Raw genomic sequence first — 14,341 nt, forward strand, 5'->3', positions numbered from 1 at the left:
TGGGTGTATATTTAAAATAATTGTCAGATTGATTGAGTCTTTAGTCGAAAAACTATTGCATACTTTTAAGGGCAACATTTATTAAATTTTTAAAATATGACCAAAGCTCACAAGCTGGCCTCATTCCATTTTTTTTATGTATTGAGATATTAGAATATCTATTCAACCTATAGGGATGGCTATAAATATCGTTTACCAGCTTATTTTAAGATTCCTCCTAATACTTAGCTGTAATACTTTAAATGTCATATATTTCAAGCCATACTCTTGGAAGGCAAGTACTTGATATCCAATGAGAGTTATTGAATTACTTTCACCACAAATCATATAACAAAAATTTGTTTTTTTAGGCCCATCAATTATTGTCACTGTCACCTGCCTTCGTCTAAAGCACAATAACAATATGACTGAAGGCAGTTGAGGATGACTTTCATAAAAAGGTAAAATATTGGAGAATTGATTACCAGCTACCGCCACAAATCCATCAAAATATCAATCACTTTGAAATAAAAATAATAATAATAATAATCATGATAATGCAAGCAATTAACTCTTGTCGCTTTCAGTTGTTTGTATCATATTTCTTAATTATAATTGAAAAAGTACACAAACCAGAATTGAGTGAACCAAATGACAACATGAGGAAAAATACTTCAAGTGAACTCAAATATGTGGCATGGCCCTGCATAACCATGGATACCAATATTACTTATTTCTTTGTATTTTCTGTCTTTGTTTTTCTGCTCGTTACGGCTCTAAGCCAAACACTGACCATAAGTTATCCAATTCATAAAAAGGAAATTGCCTTTTACAAAACAAAACCAATTAGTAACTGCAAAAAATTACTAAAATACATAATTGAACACAAATTGACTGTACCAAAAGTAGGCAACATTTTTATTTTTAATAAACTAACAAGAAACGAAACTCATGTCAATGCCGTGCATTATAAAGTGAAAACAAGTGCTTGTATGAAAGCAGTTCCACGAAAAACAAACACATTCTTCAACTGACTTGGGCAATTTGATGGAAGATTTTCTTTTTATTATGTTACATATCTTTTTGTTTGTTTTTTTGTCATATAATGGCTTCATTAGAAAAAATGATATTTGTTTGTCATATATTGATAGAAGTATTTATTTGTTCGTTTTTCATGTCACGGGCTAGACAATAATCATTTTATTTATTTAAATTGCTATTAAAAGCCTCTTGCATTATTAAACAAATATGTGTACAAACAACACACGACAGAAGTTTCATAAATATTCAATTATTGCCTACATCAAAGCATTTATATGGTGGAATATTTTTTTATTGTATGCTTTTAGGCTGATTTGCCATTTAAAACAAAAATGGCAATGGTATATGAAATTGCAACTAGGAAAAATAGAACCATTTTATGCATACAGTTAAATGATGATTTTTTTAAAAATGAAAAAAAAAAATTGAAAATCCATTCAGAAGGGGCTGGTTTGAATATAGAAAAATTCATTATCATTTTATTTTGCAAGAAAATTTTAGTTAAATTTTTTCCTAAGAAAATGATCTTAAGAGAATTTTGTCATAACATTTTACAGAATTTTCGTCTTAATAGAAAAAATTTGATTCATTTCTCATTTGAGACGAGCTTAACTGTTGAAGATTTTTTGCAATGAAAAGGGAAAGCCAAGGATCACAACTCACCAACTACTGTGGGACATGTTTCCTTGTTATTGAGGGAATTTATTGAACTACACTAGATGAGAAGGCTTCAAGGGAAATGTGTTTACAATGTTCCAAGTTCAACACCTTTCACATTAGACGTGTAGTGTTTTTTTCTGCCTGTTAAGGAAAAAAAAGGTTGTAAATAAAAATTCGCCAAAACCAGATGTGGATACGAAGCTGGACACTCAGAGTAACAGCGAGAGCCGTTGCCATTGACTAGCATTTGAAGACATCAACACAACTTCAACAAGTAACAAGGAGTTAAATTCGGCCTGGCCAAACTTTGGATACCCACCACCTCGGGTATATATGTAAACCATCTTTTGTTATAATCCGGTGAAAAATGCATAATTTATGCCCCCATATTTGTCCTTTTGGTAGCTATATCCTATCATAACTCACTGTCGTAAATTTCGGCGAAATCGCAAAATAAATGTGCCTTTATGGGCCCAAGACCTTAAATAGAGAAATCGGTCTCTATGGCAGCTATATTCAAATCTGGACCGATCTGGGCCAAATTGAAGGAGGATGTCGAAGGCCCTAACACAACTCACTGTCCCAAATTTTGGCGACATCGAACAATAAATGCGCCTTTTATGGGCACAAGACTTTAAATCGTGAGATCGGTCTATATTGCAGCTATACCCAAATTTGAAGAGTTTTTTGTTGCAGGAGTAAATTTTGTCTTTAGAGAAGGAGTAAATTTTGATCTGTGGAGTAAGTTTTGTCTTTAGAGAAAAAATCGTAGAAAACTTGTCTTCAAAGATTATATTGTCTTTAAATACATTCCATTGATTTCCATCTCACAATATGTCTAGCATATCAACCGCCTCCTAGACATCTGTTTCCAACCTTTCTCTTTTTGTTTCAAGTTGCCAAATAGTTATGCATTTTTTAACCATAGCCTGGAACTGTCAAAACCTAAGAATATTTTTATGACATTCAAGATTCCTTTTTCTAGTGTCAGCTCGAAAACGATGTTAGAATTTTAAAATAAAATACAACAAAATCAAAGATAGCGAGATGGAAAAGCAGCGTAGAAGACCATAAAAAAAGAAAAACAATTTTTAATAACAATGATTTAAATTTATATAAAGCCTTAAAGTAGGCAACAGTTTTTCGTTTCAAGCAATATGAGCTGTGTCAATGTGGTCGTGAGTGCTTTGTTGTGCGTGCCAGCTATGGTGTTTTTAATTTCCTTTTTTATATATCAGGGGCGTGGTAAATTTCACTTCATTTGCTCACTCTCCTCTCCCCCCTTCACCTTTTTTCCCTACAAATGTTACCCCTGATTTGTTACAATCATTTTGTTTTTGTATAGGAGTTGCTGGGAATTGAGTATTAAAAGAAATTATTATTTGGGGAAATATAAAAAATGGCAGCCGAGGCGAACAAACAACGCCATGTCGACAACGACAAAAAAAAAAAAAACAAATAAAATGCGTGTCTGCTATTTACATCTGTGAATTATTGTTGCTATTATTGTTATTAGTTATTTGAAGCTGTTCGTTTGCTTGTTAGCTCACTAGCTCACTTGTTTTTTCTTGGGTTTTTTTTTGCCCTTGGAGCCTTGGAGGTTTCTCGGTAAGGTTTGGTCGTTTATGTTCATTATTTCAATGCTGAATTTATTTTTATCCCTGCTCGACTTAATTGTGTGAACAATGAGAGATAAAGCGAGAGAGACATTAAAGGGAACAACAGTGGCATATTTTGTGTGTGTGTGTGTGGGTAAAAGCGGAAAAACAAGCCAAATACATGAATGAATGAAAGCAACATTGAATGGAAACTTGTTCTCTGCCCGCTCAGCCCCCTTTTTTTTCGAAAAAAAGTAGCTATAATTTCTTGTGTTTATTTCATTTACCCACTGGCTTAGGATTTTTTTTTTTTTCTTTTCTCTATAACAATGAAGGCAAGGACGAAAAAGTGGCAATAGACAAATATCAGTATTAGAGTAATTGAGAGAGACAGCAAGTGAGGAAGTGCCAGGATAAATGTTTTGTTTCAAGGACATGCGGTAGATTTGATGTAAAAGTATGAGAAAGCAATGAGAAAAGTGAAGGCGCAATTTACGTAGAGCTTTCTGATCGCCAAAATCGATTCATTCGTCAGCTAAGTATGTAGATGATGCAGGGAGGCTGGCACTCTGTCTGTGATGCAGGGTTTTACTTTACGAACAAGTAGTGCCGTCGTTACGTTACGAGTGAATCAATTCCTTAAAGGTGTAGCAACCACAGGAATGATCATTACTTTGGAATGGACATCCGTTGGAATGCACATCACATTCACGGAGTGCCAAAGTCATTTAGAGTCTTCGGGTAGATAGAATTACTCCCAGTTTCCATCATAGAAGGAAAACTCTGAGATGTTTGAAACCGAAAAAAAAGACTTTATATCTATATTTGGAGTACCTGGAGGATACGCCCCAACCACAAAACCTGCCAAAAGGACATTTTATTCAATGTGGAAAATATTGGACTCAAATGAGTATTTAAGAATATTAAAAGCATCGTATACCCAATTTAGGGGCCAAGCGTTTGAGAGGTCGCCCCATATGCAAAACAGCCACATGTTTAAAGGACATATTTATCGAAAATGCCAATATGAGGCTAAAATGAATAAAAGGCACTGGAGTGTGAAGAAAGCACAGCCGAGCGTTATGCCGTTTGAAAACAATCTAATCATGTCTGTCCGTCCGACTATCAGTTTGTATTAGGTTCTGTAGGTTAGGTTATGTTGAAAAGAGGGTATGGTTCAATACGGCCCAGATCGGTCCAAATTTGAATATAGCTGCCATAAATACCGATATCTCGATTTAAGGTCGGAGCCCATAAAGGCGCATTTATCGTCAGATTTCGCTGAGATATTTGACAGCGAGTTGCGTTAGGCTCCTCGATATTCCTGTTCAATACGGCCCAGATCGGTCCAGATTTGGATATAGCTGCCATAAATACCGATCTCCTGATCCATAAAACGTTTTTTTATTAACCGATCCAAGTTATTGACATTTAATATCACACTGCGTGCTCTGTTAAGATAGTTCATCGAATGCTTCTTTCATTGAGCGACGAAGCTAATTTTTAATCTCAATGGGTACAAACAAAATTGTCGATTTTGAAATGAAGATCAGCCAGAAGCATTGCAAGAGCTACCAATGCATCCGCAAAAAGTCATAGTTTGGTGCGGTTTATAGGCTAGTGGCATCATTGGAACGTACTTCTTCAGATATGATGCGAATCGTAACGTAACGTAACGTGGTGAGTGCTATCATGAGATGATATCCAACTTTGTTTTTGCCCAAAATGCAAGAGTTTGACTTGTATGACATGTGGTTTCAACAAGACGGTGCTACATGCCACACAGCACGCGTAACAATGGAATTATTTAGAGGCGAGTTTGGTGAACATTTTATTTCGCATTCGGGACCGGTCAATTGGCCGCCTAGATCGTGCGATTTAACTCCTTTAGACTATTGTTTGTGGGGCTATGTTAAAGCTCATGTCTAAACAGACAAGCCCGCTTCAATTGACGCTTTGGAAGACATCATTGAAGCATTTATTCGTGAGATACCGGCCGAAATGTTGGGAAAAGTATGCCTAAATTGGGCTAAGCTGATGCACCAATTGAGAAGCAGTCACGTCAACATTTGCATGAAATAATCTTCAAACATTAAATTATATGGACCGTACAATCGATTCAAATAAAGTTTTCATGTTTTTTTCGGAATTTTATTTGTTTTTGTATTTTTCCTATAGCTCTTAAAAAATCACCCATGTCCGTCTGCCCATCATCGATATCAAGAGAGCGGTCGAACGCGAAAAGCTAGCCGCTTAAAATTTCGCACAGATACTTCTTATTGATGTAGATCAATGGAGACTGCAAATGGGTCATATCGATTCATGTTTGGATATAGCCCCTATACACACCGTTCCCCCTATTTCACTTCGTCAGCCCCTAGAAGCCTTAATTTTCATCGGATTTCGCTGAAATTTTGCACAAAAACTTGTGTTAAGACTTTTAACATTCATACCAGGTATAATACAAATCGGTCAATACTTAAATACATGAAGTTTTGACGCTCTACGCCAAAAAAACGTGGATGCTATAGCTAAATAAAGTTGGAAATGATCCCTCATGGACCTCATCGTGCATCGAAGGGTTAAAATTAACTTCGTCATTCCGGAAATGTATATGCTTGATCATTATGACACTTTGAGTCGATTAATCGATGTCCTTCTGTTCTTAGGTCTTTCTATCTGTATGTTTGTCTGTCCGTCTTTCGCTCCATCAGTCCGTCTTTTGGTCCATCAGTCTATCTTTCGGTCAATCCGTGCGCCTTTTTTTTCTTTTTGTAGGTATGTCTGTCCCCCATTTGATTAATCTGTTCGTCTTTCGGCCCCTCCATCCGGCTGTCTGCCCGTCTATTTCTCCATCTTTTTGCTTATCCATCTGTTCATCAGTCTTCCTATCCATCTTTTTGTTTGTCTATCTGTTTGCCTGTCGGTCCGTCTGTTTATCCGTATGCATATCTGTCTGCTTATCTATATGTTCTTCCTTTCTTTGATCCATCAGTCCATCCATCGGTCTACCTTTCGGTTCGCCCGTTTGCCTTTTTGTCTGTTTTGTTAGTATGTCGGTCCTTCACTCGATCCATTCATCCGTCTTTCGGTCCACTCGTCCTGCTGTCTGTCCATCCTTCTATTTGTCTGTCTGTCCGTCTGTCTGTCAGCATGTCTGTCCGTTCTTCGATCTATCAGTTCGTCTTTCGGTCTATCTTTCAGTTTATCTGCTTGCGCATGTGCCTAGACGTCTGCCTCCCCTTTTGTCTGTTTGTCCGCTCTTCGATCCTTCAGTTCGTCTTTCGGTCCAACCCTCCGTCTGTCTGTCCGTTTGTTTGTCTGTCTATCGGTCTGTTTGTCTTTCCGTCTGTTTGTCTGTCTATCCGACTATTTTTCTCTCTATCCGTCTGTTTTTGTTTTGTCTATCCGTCTGTTTGTCCAAATGCCTGCCCATCTGCCTGTCCGTTTGTCTGTCTGCCTACCTATCCGTCTCTCCGTTCGTCTGTCGGTCCGTCCGTCTGTCTCTGCCTGTCTGCCTTTTCGACTGTCCGTCCGTCTGTGGTTCGGTCCATCCGTCCGTCTGTCTGTATGCCTGTCTGTCCATCGATTCACCAGTCCGTCTTTCGATCCATCCTTCCGTCTTTCGGTTCGTCCGTCCGTTCTCCTGTCTGTCTGTCAGTTCAGGTCGCTGGGGTATGTAATTGGACCAAATCGATCCATTTTTCGACATAGCTTCCGTATAAACTGTTCTACCGTTCATGTTTCTTGAGTCTCTAGAGGGCGCAAACCTTATTCGATTTGATAAAAGTTCTACTTTGTGACTTCTCCTATAACCTACAACACAACATAAACCAGTGGCCGACAATTACACACACACACACATACACTATTGCACATATCTGTGTACGTGCGCAAGAACATCACCCTATTAGCTTGGGAATAATGTGCACACTACCACACTATGTGCTCAATAGTGATATAAACCGAACTTCCGATGTTACTTTTTTAGCCGCTAGAGGGCGCAATTTCTTAACCAAATATATACAAATATCCATGGGATGGATGTCTTATTTGGGTTCCCATTCAGTTTCTGTCAAAAACTAAAAACCGAGCAAATAACTTGACAAATGCCAAGCATTATGAAGACCCAACCCAACCAATACGCTTTTAGTTGCTTTCAGTTTTCGATGTTTGATTGTTAACCAACTTTTATTTCATCTTTGTCACTCTTATTATTCCAAATTAATAACCAACTTTTTTTTCCAATAACTGCCGATTTTTGCTATTTCTAACATGCTAATGCCGTTGAGCCTATTCTGACACATAACGATGCGTCTAATTGAAAATATTTGATTTTTAATTTTCTTGTCGTTGTGATTCCCTGCCTGGGGTTCTGGCACTCGCACGACTTAATATGCCAAGTGTGTCTTATATGCTGTCATGTTTCTAATGCTGACTGCATCGAGGATGGGAGGGTGGCTTGGGAAGAAGCTTTCCTTTTCAAATGCCACTGAACAAGAAAAATAGCAAATGAAACAATTTTTGCCTCAAATAAAATGGTGTCAGCTTGAGTTGTTCTGCCATGCCATTTTTTTTTTTTTTTTGTGTGTTAGTAGCCTTGTGTATGCGTAAGGCATGTCTATAAGTCCTGTCTATTCATGTGGCCTTAGGCAGCAACAAAGTTGCCATTTCCCTTGTTCACCATGCCTCCTCAGATGCTGGGGAAATTAGTTCATTCCTTGCAGCGTCACGAAAGTGTATTTTTTTTTTGTTGCTTTTATTTTAGGTGACATGTCCTAATAAAGGTGTACGCTGTCATTTACAATTCCGTTTGATTTTTGTTGTTTATTGCTTTCTAAGTAGAAAGTTGAAATGTTTCGTGTTTCGTCTTTTTTTATGTTTGCCTTCTACCAGCCTATAATAGTTTGTGTAGAGTAAGAGGTGTCGAAGGTGGTGCCATGTCTCGTTGTGAGTGAAGGGCTGTCGTTAATACTAATTTAATTGCAAATAAAATGTCACGTCTATGTATCTTCTTATTTTGTTTGCCAGAGAGCTAGAGTGAGAGAGCGAGATAGTGTGTGTGAGAGAGAGAAAGCGATAGAGAAGTGAAGAAGTGAGGTAAGTTGAGTCAAAGGGATTATACACATTGACGTTTCGTTTTCCAATCAACCAACAATAAATTATAGTTGTACATGCTTTAGACACATAGCTATGCAACACACGCACTCACTCAAACACACATATACACACACACTAATAGATAATCTTATTTAGAATATATGTCTCCTAGAACAGAGGGGTCATATATTAGAAGAGTGAAAATATTACAACAACATTTCTAAGCAAAACAAATATTGGTAATGCCCACCTAGAACAAAATTCCATTAGTCCTTCTGTCAGCCTGCCTGCCTGCCTGGTTGGTTACTTGGCTGTGTAACAAAGTGTGTTTTTTCTCTCTGTAAATATGTTGTTGTGTCAACAGCAACAACAACAACAACTAAGCAATATAAATAGGTAGGTGTCTATTTTGTAACCAGTTGAACACATACTATTTTATTAATGTGTGTATAAACGGGACAAATGTTTGCTTTCTGTCTATACATAGTGTCATATTCTATATAGAAGTATAAATAAAAAGCCCAACCAAAATTCTAAGCAATAGTTAAGGAAAATCAACAAAAAAATTACGAAGAAATGGTGGAAAGGGTGGTTAGGGGGGAGAGGAACATTATTCAATATGTTAATAATGGTATATATTGGTAAAACCATTTCATTTGTTTGATATATAAAACCGCTTATAGTGTAACTAATTCCAACTAAAATTATAGCATGCTTTTAGGCTGACATCTCTTGTATGTCTTGTCATATGTCAAAATTTGTTTGAAAAATTCTTAAAAATTTCTTTACAATACAATTCAGAAAAATTTCGAACAATGTGGAAATGGGGTTTAATTGTCGTTTTTCTGTATAAGATAGTTGTTTACTCTTGGTGTCGATCTAATTATGTTCGTCCCTCTGTCTGTCCGTCCGTCGGTATGTTAAAACAGCACGAGTCAACCTAACAGCTTAAACATTAACATTAACATTTCTCATCGATGTAGATTAATTGTGATTGACAAAGTCCTAGGTCAGCTCATGTTTAGATATAGCTCACATATACACTAATTTCCTACGTTTAACTTGTTAAGCCTCTATAAGACGCAATTCTTATCAGATTCTAGTGAAATTTTGCACCATGCTGTGAACTTCAACATCTACACCAAGTATGCCCTCTATAGGGTGCAAGTTTATACCCTCCACCATAGGACGGGGGTATACTAATTTCGTCATTCCGTTTGCAACTCCTCGAAATATTCGTCTATGGAGTCTTAGACGAAAAAATATATGTATTTCTGATCGTCATCACATTTAAAGTCGATCTAGCCCTGTTCCGATCTTGCCATGTATGTCTGTCCGTCCATACGTCCGACTGTCTATCTAAAGACACGCAAACTTTCGAAGGAGTAAAGCAAGCTGCTTGAAATTTTGCATAAATACGGTAGGGTAGGTCGGTTGGGATTGTAAATGGGCCAAATCGGTCCATGTTTTCATATAGCTGCCATATGATCCGATCTGGGATCTTGAATCTTTGAGCCTCTAGAGGCGCAATTCTTATTCGATTTGTGTGAAATTTTGCACGACGTGTTTTATTATGACTTCCAACAACTGCGCTAAGTATGGTTCAAATCGGTCCATAACCTAATATAGCTGTCATATGAAGCGACCTCGGATCTTAACTTCTGGAGCCACTAGAGAGCCCAATTCCTATCCAATTTGGCTGAAATTTTGCATGATGTGTTCCGTTATGACTTCCAATAAATGTGCAAGGTATGGTTCAAATTGGAGGCCACCGTAGCGCAGAGCATAAGCGTGTCCGCCTATGGCGCTGAACGCCTGGGTTCGAATCCTGACGCGACAATCAGAAAAACTTTTCAGCGGTGCCATATATCCCCTCCTAATGCCGGCAACATTTGTGAGGTGCTATGCCATGTAAAACTTCTCTCCAATCGCATGCCACATAAAAGAAAGTCAGCCAAAAACACACGCACAAATACAATAGGGTTAGAAATGGGCTAATGTTTTAATAATCGTTCAGTGGATTTGATTTTCAATTTGGTCGACGGACATCGTGTGTTGTTTGGCAAACATTGAAATACCCATATTTAAACCAGAGAACTTCATGAGACCCAAAATTTGGCTCTCAACAGCCACTGTGGCCAAAGCAATTGTCTGTATCGCATGCCACATAAAACACAGATAACTAGAAACACACGCACTAATATAATAGAGTGAGATATGAGCTAACGTCTTAGTAATGGCTCAGTGGATTTGAATTTCAATTTGGTCGATGGACATCGTGTGTTGTTTGGCAAACATCGAAATACTCATATTTAAACCAGTGCCTCCCCAACCAACCATGATACCCAAAATGTAGCACTCAATACCCAATTTGGCCAAAGCAATTGTCTGTAACGCATGCCACATAAAACAATGACAACTAGAAACACACGCACAAATACTATAGAGTGAGATATGAGCTAAAGTTTTAGTAATCGTTCAGTGGGTTTGATTTTCAATATGGTAGCCGGACATGGTGTGATGTTTGGCAAATTTCGAAACTTCAAAACATGAGACCCAAAATTTGGCACACAACAGCCACTTTGACCAAAACAATTGTCTTTTTCGCATGCCACATAAAACAAGGTTAGCTAGAAACACACGCGCAAGTACAATAGAGTGACAGATGCGCTAACGTTTTAGTAATCGTCCAAAGGATTTGATTTTCAATTTGATCGACGGACATCGTGTGTTGTTTGCAAATTAACACCACTGAGAAGAGTGCTATATGAAGCCAAGGCAAGCAGAGGAATGATACATCAAGTTTTGTTGAGCAGCATAGATGTACTCCGCTGTTTTTTTGCACTTGGTTTTTTATTTTTGGATCAGAATTGCTTTTATCAGCGACGGAGATAGGCTCCGTCTGTTCAAGAGTGACAGACTTACTTCCATTTTTTTCTTTACCCAAGCCATTACAAGCAATCAAATTAATTTCAGCTCTCACAACTTTGAACGGTAGCTGCGTGTGTGTGTCTTCTATTCAGTTACGGTGAGCCCTCGTGAGTATTACTCAAAATGTAAAATACGGCCTGCAATCATTTTTTTATGCTCATCAGCAAAAAACACTTACAATAGCCCAACGAATTTAAAGAGTATTTTATGTATTGGTCGTTGAGAGTCGTAAGCATCAACAACGATTGCAAGCATAAGATGTGAGCTTGCCATTCGCTGCATGTCTACCATGCTCACTTATTTTTACGATGGGTTGCTGCTATTCACTGATTTGAACCTACAAAGTTGTAGTACAATTGTAAAACGATCTAGCCCTGTCCGTACGTTCTTTGTCCGTTCGTCGGTTGTCTGCTTTAAAAAATTTCTGTTATTTATTTTTTTTTTTTTTTGAAGTATACGTCAGATTTTGCACCACTGTCCATTGATTTTCTTTTATTGACCGCCTACGAGTACCCTTTCCAGTAATCCGAAACAAAGACATGTATCAAGTCTTGTTGTGGGTTTTTGGTAATTTTGTCAGATGATGTTAACAAGTTTACATAAAGGTCATTTTAATTTGGTTAACAGTTTTGCTATGGCCAAAACCACAAAACTCACACATGGCACTCACACACACACACACACACACACGCAGATATATATATTTTCACAAACTTCTCCCCTGGAAATTTGAGTATGAGACACACACAGTTATCAAATGAAATTTATTTGCCATAGAAGACCATCGATCGATGATGACTATGATGGCTATGGTGTTGCTAACAAAGGACGAATGGTTGTATGGGCAGTTTGGCTATTTCCATTCATTTCACACCTGTAAAGATGGTTAAGGTCTTAGAAATGAGATAATGCGTAAGCGTATTTCATGGTATATTTCCAATTTGATTATATATGAATATATGTAGCGTGAAGGTGATGGTGATGGCGACGATGTTGTTGCTTAGTGAAGAATGATGGTTGGTCATCATAATCATGATGATTGCTTACGTCAAAAACTGACTTCACTTTTACAGTTGGCCAAATGCCCAAAAGCGGAATGAAGGCGCTGAAGTAGAAGACATTTCCAATCATTTTATTTTGTTATATTGCTTTCACTATGATTGATAGAAATCATTTCATTCACTAATACAAGGCGCATTGGAAGTTGACAAACTTTTTGAAAATATTTCGTGGCTTCGACTTATGACAATTTTATATATTATATGCATGTATGTAAGGCATTCATCATGGACACGTGTCGTTGAGGTTAAAAATATGTATGTTATTTGTTAAATGCTAACAGGTTTGTGGATGAAGCCGCCCTAATACAAATAAATTGATGCGTATTGGAAATTAAGATATGTGGTTTTGTGATAAATCGATGCAGCGCCTAAAAGAAGGCAATTATTTAGGAACTATTGGAAGTAAAGTTGTAAAAGTAAAATGCAATAAAATAAACTAAAATAAAATAAAGAAAATAAAATAAAATAAAATAAAATAAAATAAAATAAAATAAAATAAAATAAAATAAAATAAAATAAAATAAAATAAAATAAAATAAATTAAAATAAAATAAAATAAAATAAAATAAAATAAAATAAAATAAAATAAAATAAAATAAAATAAAATAAAATAAAATAAAATAAAATAAAATAAAATAAAATAAAATAAAATAAAATAAAATAAAATAAAATGAAATAAAATAATAAAATAAAATAAAATAAAATAAAATAAAATAAAATAAAATAAAATAAAATAAAACAAAATAAAATAAAATAAAATAAAATAAAATAAAATAAAATAAAATAAAATAAAATAAAATAAAATAAAATAAAATAAAATAAAATAAAAGAAAAAAATAAAATAAAAAAAACATAAAATAAAATAGAATAAAATAAAATAAAATAAAATAAAATAAAATAAAACAAAATAAAATAAAATAAAATAAAATAAAATAAAATAAAATAAAATAAAATAAAATAAAATAAAATAAAATAAAATAAATTAAAATAAAATAAAATAAAATAAAAAAAAATAAATGACTCAAATAAATTAATAAAAAACAAAATAAAATTAAATAATATTAAATAAAATAAAACAAAATAAAACTAAATAAAGTAAAATAAAATAAAATGAAATAAAATAAAACAAGTAAAAACGACTTTAAGTTCGGCCGGGTCGAACTTTGGATACCCACCAACTCAGGTATATATGTATGTCCCATATCAATTATATTAAAATATATTCCGATTTGGACCAAATACTAATAAGTACAATAGCTATATCTAAAAATAAACCGATCTGAATCATATACGACACGGATGTCGAAAAGCCTAACATAAGTCACTGTATCAAACTTCAGTGAAATCGGATTATAAATGCGCCTTTTCTGGGGCCAAGACTTTAAATCGAGATATCGGTCTACATGGCAGCTATATCCAAATCTGAACCGATCTGGGCCAAATTGAAAAAGGATGTCGAAGGGCCTAACACAACTCACTGTCTTAAATTTCGACGAAATCGGACACTAAATCCGCCTTTTATGGGCCCAAAACCTCAAATCGAGAGATCGGTCTATATGGCAGCTATACTCAAATCTGGACCGATCTTGGCAAAATTGAAGAAGGACATCGAAGAACCTAATTAAACTCACTGTCTCAAATCTCAGCGACATCGGACGATAAATGCGCCTTTTATGGGTCCAAAACCTTACATCGAGAGATCGGTCTATATGGCTGCTATATTCATATCTGGACCGATCTGGGCCAAATTGTAGAAGGATATCGAAGAGCCTAACACAACTCACTGTCCCGAATTTCGGCGACATTCGCCTTTTATGGGCCCAAAACCTTAAATCGAAAGATCGGTCTATATGGCAGCTATATTCAAGAGGGTTTATCGTTACTCATTGTCCCAAATTTCGTCGACATCGGACAATAAGGCCATTATGTGAGCAATGGCCTCAAAACCTTAAATCGAGATATCGGTTTTTA

General features: G+C 35.9%; 1 protein-coding gene across 2 annotated transcripts in view; it reads right to left on the minus strand.

Moving 5' to 3' along the window:
* Positions 1 to 14,341, minus strand: part of LOC106086166 (LIM and SH3 domain protein Lasp) — a 191,579-nt gene that overhangs the window by 106,366 nt on the left and 70,872 nt on the right. The window lies entirely within an intron of this gene.

Source organism: Stomoxys calcitrans, chromosome 5 (genome assembly GCF_963082655.1).
Source record: "Stomoxys calcitrans chromosome 5, idStoCalc2.1, whole genome shotgun sequence".
Lineage (NCBI taxonomy): Eukaryota > Metazoa > Arthropoda > Insecta > Diptera > Muscidae > Stomoxys > Stomoxys calcitrans.